This window comes from Zophobas morio, unplaced genomic scaffold (genome assembly GCF_036711695.1).
Source record: "Zophobas morio isolate AGI-343-1 ecotype UQ-CSIRO unplaced genomic scaffold, CSIRO_AGI_Zmor_V1 ptg000054l, whole genome shotgun sequence".
NCBI lineage: Eukaryota > Metazoa > Arthropoda > Insecta > Coleoptera > Tenebrionidae > Zophobas > Zophobas morio.
The window spans coordinates 3,217,018-3,240,235 of record NW_026972159.1 but is presented as its reverse complement, the minus strand read 5'-3'; the positions used below and the strand labels follow the sequence as shown (position 1 = coordinate 3,240,235).

General features: G+C 31.2%; 1 protein-coding gene across 2 annotated transcripts in view; it reads left to right on the top strand.

Annotated features, from left to right (window-relative positions):
• The window catches only part of LOC135142880 (cadherin-87A), a 280,747-nt gene that overhangs the window by 73,375 nt on the left and 184,154 nt on the right, over positions 1-23,218 (top strand). For both annotated transcript variants that reach the window (XM_064074670.1, XM_064074668.1), the window contains exon 2: positions 18,769-18,845. The gene's annotated coding sequence lies outside the window, so the exon portion shown is untranslated. The remainder of the gene's footprint in view (positions 1-18,768; positions 18,846-23,218) is intronic.

Genomic DNA, 23,218 nt, shown 5'->3' with positions numbered 1-23,218 from the left:
AGGGTGGGTGGGCGGTACTAATACTTGCTAAGATAAGACTGATTTTGGCCAATGACATAGCTTTCAAGAAGATAGAGGGTGGGTGGGCGGGGCTAGTACTTGCTAAGATAATAATGATTTTGGCAAATGACATATTTTACAAGAAAATAGAGGGCGGGTGGGTGGGGCTAGTACTTGCTAAGATAAGACTGATTTTGGTAAATGACATACTCTCTAAGAAACTAGAGGGCGGGTGGGTGGGGCTAGTATTTGATAAGATAACACTGATTTTGGCATTTTTAACGTTTTGGACCGTTTTTCAACTATGTCCGAAAATTTGTTGAAGACATTTTCTTGTAGATTTCGATATCCAGAAGTCATTTTCGCCTTCGTTTCATCGATGTGGACGAAAAAGGAAATTATTATTAATTTTTATTCCATTATTCTATTTATGTTCTTCTGTCGAGTGGGAGTGGAAACTAATAATAGAATAATGGAACAAAAATTAATAATAATTTCCTTTTTCATCCACAAAATTTTTATAGAGAGCTATTTTGACGAAACTCCAAAACTTACTGTACATATGTACTTTGGTTTTTTTTTCGAGTTCTCGATCTTTTAATGTTTCGATTTATTGATCTTTTTTTTTCGGCTTTTGATGTTTGGATTTTTCGATTTTTTAACATTTTAATTTTTCAATTTTTTTAAATTTTAGATTTTTCAATTTTTCGATTTTTCGAATATTCCGGTTTTTGGCTTTCTATTTTGAAATTTTTCAATTTTTTGATTTTTGATTTCTTGATTTTCCAATTTTTCGACTGCTCCGTTTTAGATTCTGCATGTTTTCAATTTTTTAGTGTTTAATAAGCACATTAATTTTTTGATTCTCAACATCAACGTTTTAATTTGGGAATTCTGCAATTTTTGGATTTTTCAGTTTTTCTATATTTTAATTTATGGCGATTTTAGAATTTATCCCGATTGGTGGATCCTATGATTTTGCGACTTCGAATTTCGATATTTCGTATATTTGATTTTTCGATTTTCAATTTTTCTATTTTTTGATTCACCAATTTTTTTTTTATTTTTCGATTTTTCAATTTTCCATTTTTCGAGTTCTCAATTTTTCGATGATTCTTCACTTTCTCGAGTTTTTCTATCCTTCAATTTTTCGATACTTCGTTTTTTTTTCATTTTTTAAATTTTCAATTTTTCGATTTTCAATTTTTGATGTTTAAAATTTTCGTTTTCTTGATTTATTGACTCTTCGACGTTTAGATTTTTAGGTTTTTTAAATTTTTCGATTTTTCGACTGTCCGATTTCTCAATTTTTCAATTTCTTGGTTTACAGGTTTATCAATATTTCGACATTTCGTTTCGATTTTTCCATTTTTTATCTTTTCGATTTTTCAATTTTTCAATATTTGATGTTCCGATTTTTCATTTTCTCGATTTTTCAATTTTTTCATTTTCGATTTCTCGATTTTCCGATTTTTCGCCTTCTTTTTTTGGACATTTCAGTTTTTCCAATTTTTCGATCTTTGGATTTTTAATTTTTCGATTTCTCAATTTTTGGATTTATGGAGATTTCGATGTCTCGATTTATTATTTTTCAATTTTTAATTTTTGGATTTTTAGATTTTATGTTATTTGGATTTCTCAATTTTTCAGTATTTCGATATTCAGCTTCGGAATTTTTCGACTTTTCGTTGCGATGTTTCCAATTTTCGATTCTTCAATTTCTCGAATTTTCAGTTTTTCAGTCCTTCAATTTTTCGATATTTCATTTTTTCTATTTTCTAAATTTTCAATTTTTCGAGTTTTTGATTTCTCGATCTTCCAATTTTAAAATTTTTTAACTTCCTAATTTTCAATTTTTCGATTTTTAAATCCTTGGATTTTTAATTTTTCAATTTCTCAAGATTTGATGTTACGATTTTTAAAATTTTTACATTTTCGATTTTACTATTTTTTGATGTTTTCTTGTTTTCCCTATTTTTTAGTTTTTAATACGTTAATTTTTCGATTTCTTCACATCTCGGTTTTTCGACTTTTAAATTATTTGATTTTTCGATTTCTGGATTTTTAACATTTTGGGAATTCTTCCATTTTTCGATTTTTTTAATGTTTCGATTCGTCGATCTTTCGATTTTTTAACTTCGGATTCCTATATTTCTATTTTTCAATTTTTCGATCTGTAAAATAGTTGATTTTTTAAATTTATTGATATCTCGATTTCTCGATATTCCGTCATTTGCTTTAAATATATTTATTTCATATTGTCCGTATTTTATAGAGGTTATCAGAAAGCAAAAATCGCAAAAAATGTTTATAACGTTTCAAAGAAGCGGAATTTTTACAAGGTAGTCCGTTAGAAACAATGTCAAATGTCAAAAATGCCGAAATCAGTCCTATATTATCAAATACTAGCCCCACCCACCCTCTATTTTCTTGGAAAATATGTCATTTGCCAAAATTATTTTTATCTTAGCAAATACTAGCCCCGCCCACCCACCCTCTATCTTCTTGGAAGTTATGTCATTGGCTAAAATCAGTCTTATCTTGGCAAGTATTAGTACCGCCCACCCACCCTCTTCTCATTCTAAGTACGAATTTTGTTTTTGCTATTTTAGGTATCTGTAGTAAAGTGTTTATATCGTTTCGCGCGTTTGGGCGTGAATTATGCGCTTTTCGCTGACGGACGAGAACACAGCGATAATGTCGTCATAATAACGGGCGAAATTTAATTTCAATAATAGGGATTCGGCGGTAATTTGTCGTCGTGGCAAGTTCGGGATTAAACGTGATAGGGACGTCGCAAGTTGTGGAGGCGCTTGACCGATCTCGCTAACCCTAATTTAATCACTGTCCGTAATCGTAGAAAGCTGAGAGGAATCGTTTGTTTTTAGTATAAAGCCCGGCGTGCTTCGGCAATCTCACCGAGCTTTGATAAAATCGAAAGAAATATACATCACAGGCAGAGATAATCCAGCTCTTCCCTTGATTTCCAGCGGAGTCTTTTGATCGTACATAAAGGTAAATATACCTTGCTTACGTTTATTTGACTTTACCTTTGCGCTGCCGTCACTCAGACTTCGGATTCTTATGAATTCATTAGGGTTATTTAATGTTGCGAACGAACACAAAGGGAAAAGAAGTCGGCCCTGGGGAGAGCGCGCCTCGAGGGGCTTCCGGGAGGAATCTACAAATATAATAATGAATTGTTCGTATTCACAACTCTACAAAGAAAAATACTTTTGCAGCATCCGAGGGTTTGTCTTTGCAATTTCACCTGTCGGGGATTAGCACTCGGAATTTCTTTATTCCATCAAGCTCGAAATCAGATCGCTCGTTTACTACACAACAAAATTATTTTTCTCAATTTGGATACTAAACCTACAACACAGTTCTTGCAAACTTAATTAAAGTTTGAAACGCCTTTTGAAAAAAATTTCTCTGCCAATGCATTTTTAACAAAACGACGATTTTAATTAAACTGTTGCAGTGTCATTCAGCCAAGTCTGGCTAAAAAATCCATTCATAATTAAAAACCTCCGTAAATATTTGATCTAGCGTTTTAATGTTTCATCCAATATCAGTTTTCGCATCGATCCTCAGGTCCCGCTTGTTTTTTTTTAACTTCATAAACTTAATTAGGTTCAAAGGGACTAAGTGGGGTCCAAAAAGCGGAAACCCCTCGAATTTTTTATTTCATTATTTGTCCATCCAATTTATACTCGTTTAGAGGGTAATGACGGAAATTCGGTAGTGATGTCTTTCAACTGCAAATTAAACGTAAACACTCGTTTCGCCGATATTCGCTTATTATTTGTTTGTTTTCGTTAACACGAGCCGCTACACAGTCGGGTAATTCCTGCCAAGACAAACACCTATTTCCATATGGGTTTAAGTTTGATGTACAAGTAATCAATAGTTGTGCAAACAGTCCTATGTCCATATAGGGCACGTTTTGTAATGCTGAGGACGGAATTAGGGCTCGCTAACTTTGCTCAACCTGGATAAAATATACACCAAATATATCACTTGTCACTACAAACTGCCGCATTACCAAATTTATAAATATTTGTCCGTAAAAGTGAGTTCTTTATGCAAGACTTGGAAATAAATCCGCAAAGTTTGGGTAAAGGACCCATCGAATGAACGCACCATTAGAAATGTTTCCTCGTTATTGACCAGCTCGTTCGGAACTCGAAGTCGTCGGAAGAGCGATTTTCCGCATTGCATGAAGCTTATTTTTCTGGATTATGCCGCAATAAGTCAAAGTGACAGTTAATAATAAATTTTTGCAGTGTGCTACATGTAACAAGAGCCGACAAATGGCCAACCGAATGGCTTTACTTAGCTTCTGACAAGTATCAGCAAGATAGAAGACGTATTTTCGCTTGTGATAAAGTAGTCAATCTGGAAGTCTATCGAATGCTCGCGAAAAATTGCTTCCTCGAAAAATAGTAGAAAAATTGTTAGCTGAACCAATAATGACTTAAATTCTTTACATCCTCACTTCGGGACTTTATTTAGCACCGCTGCTGGGATCGGATATCGATTAGAGCCGTCTTCACGGCTCGAAACGAAGCGCTAAGTGAACTCGGGAATTAGTTCTAAGCTCTTTTTACTCGTCGAGGGGAATTATGGAAAACTGATTTCTATTTTCGCCCAGAAACGACTAACTAAGACGCACTTTTGTATTTATTTTTTTAAGTCCCGGGATTCTACCTGCAACCGATGCAGTGTCGTTCAGAGTCAATCGTCTTTAAACGCTATGTTGATCGTGTCGGAAAAGTGAAAAGTAAAAAATGCGTTGTCCTTGGGGGCGGATTGTTGTATCCTTGCCCGGAGGAAACGCCCGTCGTCGACTCCGCCGTAAACATAAGCCGTATCTGAGGTGCGACGTCGCGAAATCAAACACGAAAGAATGCCCTTGTATGTTTTCCATTATTGTTGTCAAGCCGAAGAATAAAACATTGTTCGAATTGAAACGAACTGTTTTCGATTCAATCTTATTATACGGGAAGCGTGTTTACAAACTGATGGGGCTGTCTGTCATAAATTTTAGGTTCTTTTGTTGTGGTTGACTTTCTTTTATAAGGCGGGAAATGGTTTCGTCACCTACAAACAGCGAAAAGCACAATACGAGTAAATTCGCGGCGAAAATTATTCTTTTTCGGAGCAGATGCGAAAGATAAACACGAGGAATCGCGCCGTCAGTCAATAAATAAAAGTGAATTTGTTGTACGCGGATTCCTGTGATGGATTCATTATTTGTCGAGGATTTGCATTTTGTTGGCGAGTTTAATTTAATTGTATGATCTGAGTCGAAAAGTGAATTCGGTTTACTTTCAAAGTTTGGTTTAAAGATTTGAATAATGTTCCAATTCGGGCGGCTGAGCTGGAGGGAAAGTTAAAAATAAATATCTTTGTGAGGATGATGGCCGTGTCTTTACCATAAATTTCTACAACGAGATGTTCATGCTTTTGCGTGCCAATATTGGATTCTCTTGTGGGTCATAAAGATATTTCGATGAGCATGTATTCGAATATGCGACAATCTTGTATTTGAGGCATGAATATTTAGCGGCGAGTGCCGACGATGCGAGAACTCGGCGAACTTTTAATGCTTCAATATTGGATTTGTTTCCTGCGACCGTGCTCGGGCATTCTTTTAAAATATACAATGGACGTTGAATTATTTCACATTACGACCTCAATTTTTACTTAATAATAGGGGCGTACTAAGTCCTAGAATACGAAAAAATAGGTCTTCCGTTTCTGTTCGTCTGTCACATAATCTCCGAGATTGATTGTTGTGAGTATTTATGAGGTTGGGATGACTATGGTGTTTTCCCGTAAAAGACACCAAATTTAACGTTTCCAAAAAAGCTTATTTATTTTATATTTAGATTACACGCTTGCAGTGATCCCAGGGTTAATTATTATTAACTGACTTATTGTTATGAAATTTTAAATGTAACCTGTTCAAAATTTTCTCTAACGGTGCAAAGGTAGTTTTTTTAACAGTGCATCATTTTATTTTTAAAATATAAATTATCTTAAAACCTCAATTATTTGTGGAAATTACTTCTCGATTTTCACCACTGTTTTCGACTGAAAAATATTATCTATTTTGGAACCAATTTGCATAACTTTAATTTTTTGAAAGTATAAGAACAAGGACAAATTTAAAGCAAGATAAATTATTTCGGTTTAACTAACCTGATCAAATTTAGTTTTTTTCAATGAAAACGCGCTCTTTATATTAGTTGAGCAGATATGACAGAAATAAGGACCGAATGATGATCCTGAGGAGATTTCCGACAAGGATGATTTTTGGAACCGAGTTGACTAATTTTAATATGTTTCGTAAAAATGGTGGACGCGCCGAGATAACAACTTATTTTGAATTCAATTATCTTAAAGTGTTTTTCATGAAATTCTACACTTTTTGTTAATATCTTGCGATATCAGAACAAAATAACAAAGGAAGAACAAATTTAAACCGAGAGAAATTACTTTTTTTTAACCAACCTGTCTAAATTAATTTTTTTTAACGAAAGCGCGCTTTTCAGAATTATTTGATCAGATATGGCAGAAGTAAGGACAGAATGATGATCCTCAAGAGATTTTGGACAGGGATGATCCATTTTGGAACCGATTTGACTAATTTTAATTGTGGCCTAAAGATGGTGGAGGCGCCGGGATAACAAATTATTTTTAATTCAGTTATCTCAATAATTTTAAGAATATTCTGTACGAAATAAAGTATTTTTCATGAAATTGTACGCTTTTTTAAATATCTCAATGTATTATCAAAATAGTAGAACAAGAACAAATTTAATCCAAGATAAATTCCGTCTTTTTAGCTAACCTGACTAAATTAATTTTTTGAAATGAAAGCGCGCTTTTTAGTATTATTTGATCAGACATGGCGGAAATAAGGACAGAATGATGATCCTGAGGAGATTTCGGACAGGGATGATCCATTTTGGAACCGATTTAATTAATTTTAATTGTGACCTAAAGATGGTGGAGGCGCCGGGATAACAAATTATTTTAATTCAGTTATCTCAATAATTTTAAGAATGTCCTGTACGAAATAAAGTATTTTTCATGAAATTGTACACTTTTTTTTAATATCTTGAAAGATGATCAAAATAAGAGAATAACGACAAATTTGAACGAAGAAAATTTTTTTTTAATCAACCTGACCAAACTAATTTTTTAACGAAAGCGCACTTTTCAGCATTATTTGATCAGAAATGGCGGAAATAAGAACAGAATGGTGGTCCTGAGGAGATTTCGGACAAGGATGATCCTTTTTGGAACCGATTTGACTAATTTTATTTGTGCCCTAAAATGGTGGAGGCGCCGGGATAACAAATTATTTTCAATTCAGTTATCTCAATAATTTTAAGAATGTTCTGTACGAAATGAAGTATTTTTTATAAACTTGTACACTTTTTTTTTAATATCTTGAGATATGATCAAAATAACAGAACAAGGAGAAATTTAAACGAAGATATATTTTTTTTTAAACTAACCTAACCAAATATTTTTTTTTAACGAAAGCGCCCTTGCAGCATTATTTGATCAGATATGGCGGAGATAAGAACAGAGTGATGACCCAGAGGAGATTTTGGACAAGAACGATCTTTTTTGGAACCGATTTGACTAATTTTAATTGTGGCCTAAAATGGTGGAGGCGCCGAGATAACGAATTATTTTTAATTCAGTTATCTCAATAATTTTAAGAATGTTCTATACGAAATAAAGTATTTTCATGAAATTGTACACTTTTTTTAATATCTTGAGATATGATCGAAATAACAGAACAACAACAAATTTAAACGAAGATAAATTATTTTTTTTAACTAAACTGACTAAATAAACTTTTTAACGAAAGCGCACTTTTGAGCATTGTTTGATCAAATATTGTGAAAATAAGGACAGAATGATGATCTTGAGGAGATTTCGGACAAGGATGATCCTTTTTGGAACCGATTCGACTTATTTTAATTGTGGCCTAAAAATGGTGGAGGCGCCGGGATAACAAATTATTTTGAATTCAGTTATCCCAATAATTTTAAAAATGTTCTGTACGAAATAAACTGTTTTTCATTAAATTGTACACTTTTTTTTAATATCTTGAGATATGATCAAAATAACAGAACAACAACAAATTTAAACGAAGATAAATTATTTTTTTTAACTTTCAACAGTCACTTGCCTACTTCAGTGTCTTAATGATTGGACCATATTTCTTGAACATACTGTACCTGTTGATATCATCTATTTGGATTTTGAAAAAGCGTTTGATCGTGTTCCCCATCGGCGACTGCTACACAAGTTAGAACACTTCGGAATTAAAGGTCTTCTGTTACAGTGGATAGCCGCTTTCCTCCGGAATCGCTCCTTTACAGTTAAAGTGGGCTCTTCGGTATCTTCGAATCGACAAGTATTATCAGGTGTCCCACAAGGATCGGTGTTGGGTCCAATATTGTTTCTCATTTATGTGTCGGATCTCTTAAGAATACTTAATTCATCTCATGCATTCTATGCTGATGATGGTAAACTTTATGGAAATCCATTAACATCTCACCAAACTATCCAAGACGATCTGACGGCTGTACACAATTGGACCTGTTCTTGGTTAATGCCTCTAAATGTTCAAAAATGTTTCATACTTCGATTGGGAAAAAATAATCCCCACATGCCTTACAATTTAAATAACCATATGTTACAATCTGTACAGCAGATTAATGATCTAGGTGTTATAATCGACAATGAATTAAAATTCTCAGATCACGTCACGCATATTGTAAAAAAAGCGAATATTTCCAGTTACCTATTACAGAAAGCATTTGTTAAACCTAACAAGGAGTTATTCAAAAACCTATTTGTTTCATACGTTCGACCTATACTTGAATACGCCAGCGTGATATGGTGTCCCAGCTTGATCAAAGACAAGGCAAGAATTGAGAAAGTACAACGTCGGTATACAAAAACCATTGAGAATTTGGGGAAGAATCCTTATTCTGATAGGCTAGCCTCACTAAATCTCCTATCTTTAGAAAACCGTCGTATCCTTAATGATCTAGTTTGCACATACAATATACTGACCAACCGGTTTAGCGTAGATCTTGCTAACATCTTTATCCTATCCGATACGTCACGTCTGCGCGGTCATTCTATGAAGCTATATCACGAAAAGTACAGAACCAGTTGGCGTCATCATTTTCTGTCTAATAGGGTATTTAGTGTGTGGAACAATATGGATCCTGAGTCTGTAGATTCCGCCAGTACCGCTACATTCAAATACAAGATTACGACCCATCTCCTTAAAACACAATAAAACTCTATCTGTAAATCGAACACCCTCTCTGGGACAAGTAGTAAATGCCTAGCTACTCATTATGTGTTCGGAGAGCATAACAGGCTTCAGCCACTGCTCTATGTTTGTAATAATAATAATAATAATAATAACTAAACTGAATAAATAAACTTTTTAACGGAAGCGCACTTTTGAGCATTATTTGATCAAATATTGTGAAAATAAGGACAGAATGATGATCCTGAGGAGATTTCGGACAAGGATGATCCTTTTTGGAACCGATTTGACTAATTTTAATTGTGGCCTAAAATGGTGGAGGCGCCGGGATAACAAATTATTTTTAATTCAGTCATCTCAATAATTTTAAGAATGTTCTATACGAAATAAAGTATTTTTCATGAAATTGTACACTTTTTTTAATATCTTGAGATATGATCGAAATAACAGAACAACAACAAATTTAAACGAAGATAAATTATTTTTTTTAACTAAACTGACTAAATAAACTTTTTAACGAAACCGCACTTTTGAGCATTATTTGATCAAATATTGTGAAAATAAGGACAGAATGATGATCCTGAGGAGATTTCGGACAAGGATGATCCTTTTTGGAACCGATTCGACTTATTTTAATTGTGGCCTAAAAATGTTCTGTACGAAATAAACTGTTTTTCATTAAATTGTACACTTTTTTTTAATACCTTGAGATACGATCAAAATAACAGAACAACGACAAATTTAAACTAAGATAAATCATGTTTTTTTTTTAACCAACCTAACTAAATTAATTTTTTCAACAAAGCGCACTTTTCAGCATTATTTGATCAAATATGGCGGAAATAAAGACAAAATTGTGATTCTGGGCCGATTTTGGACAAGAATGATTTGATTTGACAAATTTTAATTGTGACCTAAAAATGGTGGAGGCGCCGGGATAGCAAATTATTTTGAATTGAGTTATGTCAATAATTTTAAGAATGTTCTATACGACATAAAATATTTTTCATGAAATTTTACATTTTTTTTAATATCTTCAGGTATGATCAAAATAACAGAACAACGACAAATTTAAACCAAGATAAATTATGTTTTTTTTTAACTAACTTGACTAAATTAATTTTTTCGACGAAAGCGCACTTTTCAGCATTATTTGATCCGTAGATAATTTTTTTTAACTAACCTGGTTAAATTAATTTCTTTAACGAAAGCGCACTTTTCAGCATTATTTGATCAAATATGGTAGAAATAAGGACAAAATGGTGATCCTGAGGAGATTTCGGACAAGGATGATCATTTTTGGAACTGATTCGACTAATTTTAATTGTAGCCTAAAAATGGTGGAAGCGCCGAGATAACATTATTTTGAATTCAATTATCTCAATAATTTTAAGAATGTTATGTGCGAAATAAAGAATTTTCCTTGAATTTGGACATTTTTTTAATTATCTCAATGTATTATCAAAATAGTAGAACAAGAACAAATTTAATCCAAGATAAACTCCGTATTTTTAACTAACCTGACTAAATTATTTTTTTTTAGCGAAAGCGCACTTTTCAGCATTATTTGATCAAATATGGTGAAAATAAGGACAAAATGATGATCCTGAGGAGATTTCGGACAAGAATGATCTTTTTTGGAACCTATTTGACTAATTTTAATTGTGGCCTAAAAATGGTGGAGGCGCCGGGATAACAAATTATTTTTAATTCAGTTATCTCAATAATTTTAAAAATGTTGTGTACGATATAAACTATTTTCCATTAGATTCTACACTTTTTTTTAATATCTTGACATATGATCAAAATAACGGAACAACGACAAATTTAAACTAAGATAAATTATGTTTTTTTTTAACCAACTTGACTAAATTAATTTTTTCAACGAAAGCGCACTTTTCAGCGTTATTTGATCAAATATGGCGCAAATAAGGACAGAATGATGATCCTGAGGAGATTTCGGACAAGGATGATCCTTTATGGAACCGATTTGACTAATTTTAATATTTTTCCTAAAAATGGTGGAGGCGCCGGGATAACAAATTATTTTTTATTCAGTTATCTCAATAATTTTAAGAATGTTCTATACGAAATAAAGTATTTTTTATGAAATTGTACATTTTTTTTAATATCTTCAAGTATGATTAAAATAACAGAACAAGGGCAAATTTAAACCTAGATATATTTTTTAACTAACCTGATTAAATTAATTTCTTTAACGAAAGTGCACTTTTCAGTATTATTTGATTAAATATAACAGAAATAAGGACAAAATGGTGATCCTGAGGAGATTTCGAACAAGGATGATCCTTTTTGGAACCGATTTAACTCATTTTAATTGTGACCGAAAAATGGTGGAGGCGCCGGGATAACAAATTATTTTTAATTCAACTATTTCAATAATTTTAAGAATGTTCTGTACGAAATAAAGTCTTTTTCATGAAATTGTACACTTTTTTTAATATCTTGAGATATGATCAAAATAACAGAACAACGACAAATTTAAACCAAGATAAATTATGGGTTTTTTTTAAGCAACTTGACTAAATTAATTTTTTCAACGAAAACGCACTTTTCAGAATTATTTGATCAAATATGGCAGAGATAAGGACAAAATAGTGATCCTGACGAGATTTCGGACAAGAATGATCTTTTTTGGAACCGATTTGACTAATTTTAAAAAGTGACTTAAAAATGGTGGAGGCGCCGGGATAACAAATTATTTTTAATTCAGTTATCTCAATAATTTTCAAAATGTTCTGTATGAAATAAAGTATTTTCCATGAAATTGTACACTTTTTTTAATATCTTAAGATATGATCGACATAACAGAACAACGACAAATTTAAACCAAGATAAATTGTTTTTTTTTAACCAACCTGACTAAAATAATGTTTTCAACGAAAGCGGGCTTTTCAGCATTATTTGATCAGATATGGTGGAAATGGGGACAGAATGATGACGCTGAGGAGATTTCGGACAAAGATGATCCTTTTTGGAACCGATTTGACTAATTTTAATTGTGGCCTAAAAATGGTGGAGGCGCCGGGATAACAAATTATTTCGAATTCAATTACCTATTTCAATAACTTTAAGAAATGAGGACAGAATGATGACCAGACCTTGAGAAATAATATACGTATACATATCTAGTGACCTTCGATCGGTGTTCAAAAGAAAGTCACCTAGTGACACAACACTCTCTGAACTTAAACCCCTCACAGTGTGTTCTCAAACCCAGCCATGCGCCCGTTCCGTGGGACTCGTGCAGCCGATTTAGTTTTATTCCCTCGCTGAAAACAGTCTCCGTGTTCTGGACGGCTTCGTGTGTTCCGCCCTGGCCGCCGCCGCCGCATCAACTTTCCCCTCAAAAACCGCATTAATCCGGAAACAAATCTATTTTAACTGAACTGATCGGAGCAAACAGCGTGAAAATCACCACTGTGGACAAGCAAATTTATAGTTCGGAGTGAATGCGATAAAAAAGAAAATCAGCCGCATTGTCAATGGACGCGACCATGCAGCAAACGACCGAACGAGCTGAGTGGTCAGAAAACAAATGAACTAGCGGCTTTATCTGATTCCAGCAATCACGGATCATCACTTTCGGTTGACAATTAAGCTCTGCGGTCGGTGCGGATTCTAAGTGTGCCGTGGCGCAATAAACGTCATTTTTGCAGAGCGTCGCCCGGTGACGCTCAATTTGTTGATCGCTGATTGGACGGCGCGCTCTTGGAACTATGCAGCCAACATAACGCGGATCTTTACAAAGTCTTCGAGGGTCGTTCACAAAGGCCGAGGATGGTTTTGATGACAAGTCGTGCGGATAAGATAGAGACCAATTATGCGATCTGCGGCGGAATTTTCGATTTGCTGTTTTTCGGAAAAGTTTTTGTTTTTCTAGACGGGTAGCGTAAAGTCGGCCCTCGGGGTGCGTCCGGGCGACGCAGGCCATAAACGAAAGTGCTGCGATCAAAAATGGATGCGTTCATACCTCTCAAGTTGCCGAATGTGTAAATAATTAATCCCCGTTATTTCTTGTTGATGTTACCTCTGAATTATTCACTCCTCGCGCTAATAATTCCGTTTTCACTATTGTTTCCCCTTGTTATTGAGTTTCGAGTCGACTGCGTGCAAACAATACATAGACACATCCGAATTGGAAGTCTTGATCTTCCTCCAATGAGATAAAAGAACAGACGACTCAATTTATCTGGAAAGTGCTGAACGTGAGTCGCCCTGACCTCGACCGTCTGCTAATAAATCAAGCGGATTATTTTAACTCAATTTGCTGCGAGATTACTAAAAAATAGAGCACGGGAGGAAATTCAATTTGTCGGAGTGGTGTACGTACGCTGACCACAGAGCTGGATTAACGTACAAACAAAATAAGGGCACCAGGGTCGAGGAGTCCATTTACTTTCTTTTATCCCCTCCCAAAAAATTCATGACGTCACCTCAAAATTTTGCCGAATAAATTTTACACAAATTGTGCAAAATATTATGAGCCTATACTTGTGATTTATCAATGCACTCATAGTTTTTAGCATTACATATACAGGGTTATTAAAAAAATTAAGAATTCAAGTTTGCAATTTTAGTACAATTTTTAATGTTTCGATTTTTCGATTTTTCAATTTCTCAGTTTTTAGATCCGGTTTATAAAAGCTCAGTTACATATTTGATTTATTTTTAATACGGCATTAAAGTACCACGTGACCGAGTCTACGCCAATCAGACGTAGCTAAACACCCCGTTAAATGCCTGATTAACTTATACTCAGTTAACATTTTGTATGAACTTTTTTCGTTTCTTCAGTTTTTCAAGTTCTCGATTTTTATTTTTCATTTTACTGACTTTTTAATTTTCATTTCTACGATTTTATATCACAATTTTTCGTTCTTTCGTTTCCTTTTTTTTTACAATTTCCGGTTTTGCAATTTTTGGACTTCTCAATTATCCTATTTTCCTAATTTTCAATTTTCAATATTTTGATCTTACAGTATTCCGTTTTTTCGATTATTCAATTTTTCGTTTCTTCAATTTATCAAGTTCTTCATTTCCAGTTTTTAGATTTTTCAAAGTTTTCGTTTTATCCTTTTTTGTTTTTTCATTTTTGACTTTTCAATTTTACAATTTCGCAATTTTTCCATTTTTTATTATTCGAAAAGTTTAAAAATCGAAAAATTGAAAAATCCAAGAATTAAAACTCGAAAAACGAAAAAATCGGGAAAAATGAAATATTGAAAAAACGAAAAAATCCAAAAGCGAAAAAGTGGGAAATCGAAAAATTGCAAAATGGAAAATCGAAACTTTGAAAAACTAAAACCCGAGGAACTTAAAAATCGAAAAAATTAATGAACCGACTAATTGGTAAACCCAAAACAGTAAAAACGAAAAATTATAGAAACGTCAAAATTGTAAAATCGTTGTTACATTGAAAGATCGAAGAATTGAAAAATCGATAATCGAAAAATTGAAAAATCGAATAAAGGTAAAAAAATAAAATTCAGTAATTGAGAATTAGAATAATTGCAAATTAGAAATTGAAGAAACGAAAAATTGAAAAATCGAGGCACTGAAAAATCTAAAAACTTAAAACCGAACAATTGCAAATCGCAAAATTGAAAAATCCAAATTTCACCAGAAAAAAACAAAAAATCAAAAATTCAAAAATCGAAACGAAAAATGCAAATTGAAACATGAGAATTCGGAAAATTACAACGAAAAATTGAAGAAACAAAATAAATAAAATGGAAAAACGCATAATTAAAAAATCGGATCATTGAAAAATCGAAAAATTATAAAAGTAAAGAAAATAAAAAACCGAAACGAAAAAAATTGCAAATCGAAAATTTGAAGAAATGGAAGATCGAAAAATTGGAAAATGAAAAATTGAAAGCCAGAGAAATTTTAAATTAAAAAAATTGCAAAGTCTAAAAACTGAATAAACAAAAAAGAATGAAATATTGAAATTTCGGAAATCGAAAAATTGAAGAAACTATATCAAAAATTGAGAAAACCAAAGATCATAAAGTCGGAACATTGAATAATCTGAAAAAATAAAGAAAATAAAAGACCGAAACCAAGAATTTCATATTGAAAAGCTGTGAAAAATTGAAACTTGAAAATTGGAAAAACAAAAAATTATGAAATCGAAACATTGAAAAATCCAAAAATTATAAAAATATAGAAAATAAAAAACCGAAAATTTAAGAAATGAAAGATCGAAAAATTGCAAATCGAAAAATTGAAGACACGATAAATTGAAGAAATCAAAAATTGAAAAAACAAAAGATTATAAAACCGGAATATTGAAAAATCGACTAATTGATAAAATAAAGAACATGAAAAACCTAGACGAAAAATTGCAAATTGAAAATAGAACAATTGAAAATTGAAAAACTGTGAAAAATGAAAACTTGAAAATTCGAAAAATTGCAAATCAAAAAGACCGAAGAAACAAAAAAAATGAAAAATTTAAACCAAAAAATTGAACAAAGGAAAAATTGAAAAAAATTTAAATTGGGAAAACAAAAAATTATAAAATAGCAACATTGAAAAAACGAAAAATTATAAAAATAAAAAAAATGAAAACCCAAATGAAAAATTGGAAAATGAAAAATTGAAAGTAGAGAAATTTTAAATCGAAAAATTTTAAATCGAAAAATTGCAAAATCTAAAAATTGAAGAAACAAAAAAAAAATTAAATATTGAAAATTCGCAAATCGAAAAATTGAAGAAACGATAAATTGAAGAAATCAAAAATTGAAAAAACAAAAGATTAAAAAACCGGAATATTGAAAAATCGACTAATTGAAAAAATAAAGAACATGAAAAACCTAGACGAAAAATTGCAAATCGAAAATAGAACAATTACAAATGAAAAAAAAAAATAAAAAACCGAAGCAAAAAATTGCAAATTGAAAAACTGTGAAAAATTAAAACTTGAAAATTCGAAAAATTGCAAATCAAAAAGACTGAAGAACCAAAAAAAAATGAAAAATTTAAACCGAAAAGTTGAACAAAGGAAAAATTGAAAAAAATTTAAATTGGGAAAACAAAAAATTATAAAATAGCAACATTGAAAAAACGAAAAATTATAAAAATAAAGAAAATTAAAACCCAAACGAAAAATTGGAAAATGAAAAATTGAAACTTAGAGAAATTTTAAATCGAAAAATTGCAAAATATAAAAATTGAAGAAACAAAAAAAAATGAAATATTGAAAATTCGCAAATCGAAAAATTGAAGAAATCAAAAATTGAAAAAACAAAAGATTATAAAACCGGAATATTGAAAAATCGACTAATTGAAAAAATAAAGAACATGAAAAATCTAGACGAAAAATTGCAAATCGAAATAGAACAATCAAAAATGAAAAAAAAAATTAATAAAAAACCGAAGCAAAAAATTGCAAATTTAAAAACTGTGAAAAATTGAAACTTGAAAATTCGAAAAATTGGAAAATGAAAAATTGAAAGTTAGAGAAATTTTAAATCGAAAAATTGAAGAAACGATAAATTGAAGAAATCAAAAATTGAAAAAACAGAAGATTATAAAACCGGAATGTTGAAAAATCGACTAATTGGAAAAATAAAGAAAATGAAAAACGTAGACGAAAAATTGCAAATCGAAAACAGAACAATTAAAAATTGGAAAAAAAATTAAAAAATCGAAACAAAAAATTGCAAATTGAAAAACTGAAAAATTGAAATTTGAAAATTCGAAAAATTGCAAATCAAAAAATTGAAGAAACAAAAAAAAATGAAAAATTCAAACTGAAAAATTGAACAAAGGAAAAATTGAAAAAAAGTTGAAATTGGAAAAACAAAAAATTATAAAATAGCAACATTGAAAAAACGAAAAATTATAAAAAATAAAGAAAATGAAAACCCAAACGAAAAATTGAAAGTTAGAGAAATTTTAAATCGAAAAATTGCAAAATCTAAAAACTGAAGAAATAAAAAAAAATGAAATATTGAAAATTCGTAAATCGAAAAATTGCAAAATATAAAAATTGAAGAAACAAAAAAAAATGAAATATTGAAAATTCGCAAATCGAAAAATTGAAGAAATCAAAAATTGAAAAAACAAAAGATTATAAAACCGGAATATTGAAAAATCGACTAATTGAAAAAATAAAGAACATGAAAAACCTAGACGAAAAATTGCAAATCGAAATAGAACAATTAAAAATGAAAAAAAAAATAAAAAACCGAAGCAAAAAATTGCAAATTTAAAAGCTGAAAAATGGAAACTTGAAAATTCGAAAAATTGCAAATCAAAAAATTGCAGAAACAACAAAAAAAGAAAAATTCAAAAAAAAAAACTAGAGAAACTCAAATCGAAAAATTGCAAAATCAAAAAATCCAATTTTTTTAATTTCAGATTTGTACAACACGAAAACCGCCGAAATAAAGCACGTACATTTCACTCTTGAAAAAGACTGCGATAAGAAATTCATGCAAAACTTGACACGAAAACTTCATGTTTATTCGAATTTCGTGAATCTTTGAATAAAGAAATATGTAGATTTTTATATATTTAGATTGAGCGAACATTAGGCAGTTAATTACGATAACGTATTCAGTGGAAAATGTACCACTTTAATTAACATAGCAAAATATGTATTATGCATAAACTGAGCTACAGATTTCTGCTATTGACATAACAAACACACGTGATGGTACATCAGGCTTGTTCTTAACTACACAAATCACACAAGAATAAACCGAGCCGCTAGTTGTCAACAAAGGATCAAAAGACTAGCGCGAATTGAAATTTCTCGAAGGGCCGAATTAAGAATTTGCACGTTAGATCGTTCGTACAACGTTAAACAGATGAGCGAAGCAGAAAATGAATAATAAACAACGCTTCCGGAAAGAAGTCGGGGCATGTGGCGCATATAAATAGCGGATCGGCGGTCATCAACATTCAAATGTTTTGGGGAGTTTTCACTTTGGTCCATTACTGGGCTCCTTCTGAAATATTGGGGGCCAAATCACAGATAAAGGGGCGATCTGTATTCCGCTTGATAAGATCGGCGATCATCAATTCTATTGAACACTTCGGATTTTACATAAGCGGTTTCGGCAAGTTTGGCCAGGCTGCTTGCAAGAGGGTAATTAGGAGCTCGAAGGTCGAAGCGACTTTGTAAAAAAATATTTCCCTCGTAGGTAACCCTATATTATTTTCCGGACTCCTAGAACCTGAACGTAGTTTTTCGAGTGTTGTCCGGTAATTTGCATTCTCGTAATGTAGAGCTTCATCCGACTCTAATGAGTTGTGCATAATGTGTACACTGCCCTGTAACAATGCTCTATTAATATCATAACAAGCTGTTCCGAGAAAACCACGCTCTGAACAAGCATTACACAATGATTTAGTATTCGTAGTTGATCCCTAATAATCCCTATCATGCAATTTTTTTTTCTTTGTTCCAGGAATAGCCGTTATGTGCACTCGCTTTTTGGATAATGCCATCGATTGTGGTCTAGCGGGACTTGTAAAACAATAAAAGGTATGTTGCACATTTATATGACACACGGTGTGCTTTCCCGTGACCGGAATCTCTATTTATATTCAAATGGGCCCGGAATTTTTGCCGTTAGAACTTTACTTGAAGAAGTAAAAAATTGCATAACTTTATAGTGCGATTGTCGTAGTTCAATGGGGTAATTTTGACGTATTTTATAAATTATATGCGGCAATTTAAGTAAGTGTATACATTAAGACAAATGTAAGATCAGTACTAGTGTAAAAAGGTAAATGATATCCTAAAACACTATATATTTTTAGAATTCTCCGCCATTGTCTATGATTTGAACGCATTATGATACGAAAACACACTTGTTTGTATTTAGTCTGGAGTGCACTTGTCCTTAGAAGTTTCTAAATATCGAAAAAATTATGATTAATTATTATTATATCAGGAATTTCGGAAAAGAATTGCCATTATTTCTGTTTGTTTATCAGCCCTTTCACTCCCTTTACATTATCGGGCAATTACCTACAATTTGACAACAATTATCAGTTGATTGAACCCATTTTTACCATTTTTTTGGAAACATTTGGAAAATTGTACATCAGTTTTCACGTTTATTTGAGTAGATGTCATGGCGATGATTTCGGATTCTTGTTTACCGAAAGAATTTGTCATCAATTCTCAGTTGATTGAACCCATTTTTACCACTTTTTGGAAACATTTTCAAAATTGTAGACACAATTTTCACATGTTGAATACATAAAGAATCAGTTTCACGTTTATTTGAATAAATGTCGTAACGGCGATTTTGGAGTCTATCAGAACATTATCCACATTTGACACCCATTCTCAGTCACTTGAACCTATTTTAACCTTTTTTTTTGGAAAAATTTTGAAAATCGTAAATTCAGTATCAACGTTTATTTGAATAGATGTCGTGGGGACGATGTTTGAAAAAGTTTGAAAATCGTAAATTCACTATTCACGTTTATTTGAATAGAAGTTATGATGACGATTTTGGACTCTGAATTATCGAAAGATTATTATCTACAGTTTGACACCAATTCTCATTCGATTCAACCCATTTTTACAATTTTTTGGAAAAATTTTGAAAATTGTATACACAATTTTCACGTTTATTTGAATAGATTCGTAGCGGCGATTTCGGAGTCTTAATAATCGGAAGATTATCTACAATTTGATACCAATTTTGAGTCGATTGCACAAATTTTAACAATTTTTTGGAAAAATTTTGAAAATTGTAAAGTCACTATTTACGTTTATTTGAATATGTTGTGATGGCGATTTCGGATTCTGAATTATCGAACGATTGTCTACAGTTTGACACCAATTCTCATTGGATTCAAACCATTTTTACCATTTTTTGGAAAAGTTTTGAAAATTGTATACACAATTTTCACGTTTATTTGAATAGATTTCGTAGCGGCGATTTCAGAGTCTTAATAATCGGAAGATTATCTACAATTTGATACCAACTTTTAGTCGATTGCACTCATTTTAACAATTTTTTTGGAAAAATTTTGAAAATTGTAAATTCACCATTTACGTTTATTTGAATAGATTTGGTGATGGCGATATTAGATTCTGATTTATTGAACTATTATCTACAGTTTGACACCAATTCTCATTCGATTCAACTGAATTTTATCATTTTTTTGGAAAAATTTTGAAAATTGTATACACAATTGTCACGTTTATTTGAATAGATGGCGTAACGGCGATTTGGGATTCTTTACTTATTATCGGAAGATTATCTACAATTTGATACCAACTTTGATTCGATTGCACCCATTTTAACATTTTTTTTGGAAAAATTTTGAAAATTGTAAATCACTATTTACGTTTATTTGAATAGATGTGGTGATGGCGATATCGGATTCTGATTTATTGAACGATTATCTACCGTTTGACACCAATTCTCATTCGATTCGACTGAATTTTATCATTTTTTTGGAAAAATTTTGAAAATTGTATACACAATTGTCACGTTTATTTGAATAGATGGCGTAACGGCGATTTTGGATTCTTTATTATCGGAAGATTATCTACAATTTGATACCAACTTTGATTTGATTGCACTCATTTTAACAATTTTTTTGGAAAAATTTTGAAAATTGTATACATAATTTTCACGTTTATTTGAAAAGATTTGGTAACGGCGATTTCGGAGTCTTAATTATCGGAAGATTATCTACAATTTGATACCAACTTTGAGTCGATTGCACTCATTTCAACAATTTTTTTGGAAAAATTTTGAAAATTGTAAATTCACTATTTACGTATATGAATAGATATTGTGATGGCAATTGCGGTTAATGAATTATCGAACGATTGTCTACAGTTTGACACCAATTCTCATTCGATTCAACCCATTTTTACCATTTTTTGGAAAAATTTTGAAACATGTATACACAATTTTCACGTTTATTTGAATAGATTTCGTAGCGGCGATTTCGGATCTTAATAATCGGAAGATTATCTACAATTTGATACCAATTTTGAGTCGATTGCACTCATTTTAACAATTTTTTGGAAACATTTTGAAAATTCGAAAGTCACTATTTACGTTTAATTGAATATGTTGTGATGACGATTTCGGATTCTGAATTATCGAACGATTGTCTACAGTTTGACACCAATTCTCATTGGATTCAAACCATTTTTACCATTTTTTGGAAAAATTTTGAAAATTGTATACACAATTTTCACGTTTATTTGAATAGACTCGTAGCGGCGATGTCGGAGTCTTAATAATCGAAAGATTATCCACAATTTGATACCAATTTTGAATCGATTGCACAAATTTTAACAATTTTTTGGAAAAATTTTGAAAATTGTAAATTCAGTATTTACGTTTATTTGAATATGTTGTGATGGCGATTTCGGATTCTGAATTATCGAACGATTGTCTACAGTTTGACACCAATTCTCATTCGATTCAACCCATTTTTACCATTTTTTTTTGGAAAAATTTTGAAAATTGTAATTTAAATGGTTGTCATAATGGGGATTTCCGAGTCCTAATTATCGGAAGGTTATGTACAATTTGATACCAATTTAGAGTCGATTGACCCATTTTAACCATTTTTTTGGAAAAATTTTGGAAATCGTATATTCACTATTTACGTTTACTTGAATAAATGTCGTGGCGACGATTTCCGATTCTTAATGATAGGAAGAGTATGTATAATTTGACACCAATTTTCAGTCGATTGAACCTATTTTGACCATTTTTTTTAAACATTTTGAAAATTATAGATTCAGTTTTCAGGTTTGTTTGCATAGAAAATAAAAATTTTGAAAAGCGTATTGGATTTTAAAATGTTTTCATTTATTCAATTTTTCAGTTTTCTGTTTTTAATCTTTTTTCTCGATATTTAATTGTTCAATTTTTCGATTTTTCAATGTTAGTTTTTCAACTTTTCAATTTTTCTATAATTTTTCGATTCGATTCGTCTTTTCGATTTTTCGTTTCTTCGGTTCTTCGATTTTCAATTTTTCGTTTTATCAGTTTTTCACCTTTCGTTATTCGATTTTTCAATTTTTCGATTTTGCATTTTTTTCCTTGTTTCCAATTTTTTACTTTTTGGATTTTTAACTTTTCAGTTTTTCAATTTTTCGATACGTCAACTTTTCGAATCAAAAAATGGAAACATTGTAAAATTGAAAAATCAGAAATGAAAAACGAAAAAGTATAAAATGAAAACTTTGAAAACTCTAAAAATTCGAGATCAGGAACTTGAAAAAATGAACGGATAAATTGAAAAATCGGAAGGTTAAAAATTGAGAAACTTAAATTTATTAAATTAAAAATCGAAAAAGTGCAAAATCGACAAAACGAAAGACTGTGTAATCAAAATATTGAAAATTAAAGAAATCGGACATTCAAAAATTGCAAAATTGAAAAATCGAGGAATCGAAGATTAAAAATTTGAAGAATTGAATAAACGAAAAATTATAAAATTGAAAGAAACATTGAACACAAAATAAAGGAAATAAAAAAAAACGAAAAATGATTATGTAAAATCGAGAAAATGCAAATTAATAAATCGGTAAAATGAAAAATAAAAATGAAAAACTTAAAAAATTGAAGTAATGAAAAATTGAAAAATCAAAAAAAATAGAAAGTGAGAAACTGAAAAATCGAAAAATGAAAAGTTTTAATCTCAAAAAATTGCAAAACTGAAAAATTGAAAATCGAACAATTGGAAAACTTGGAAGTCAAGAAATCAAAAAAATAGAGATTGCAAAAACGAAAAATTTTTAAACCAAAAGACTGCAAAATGGAGATATCAAAAAATTGTAAAATCGAAGAAAACACAAAAACATACAAGGATTGACAACAATCGGTCCAGTAGTTTCGAAGATTACCTGTCTGATAAAAATCC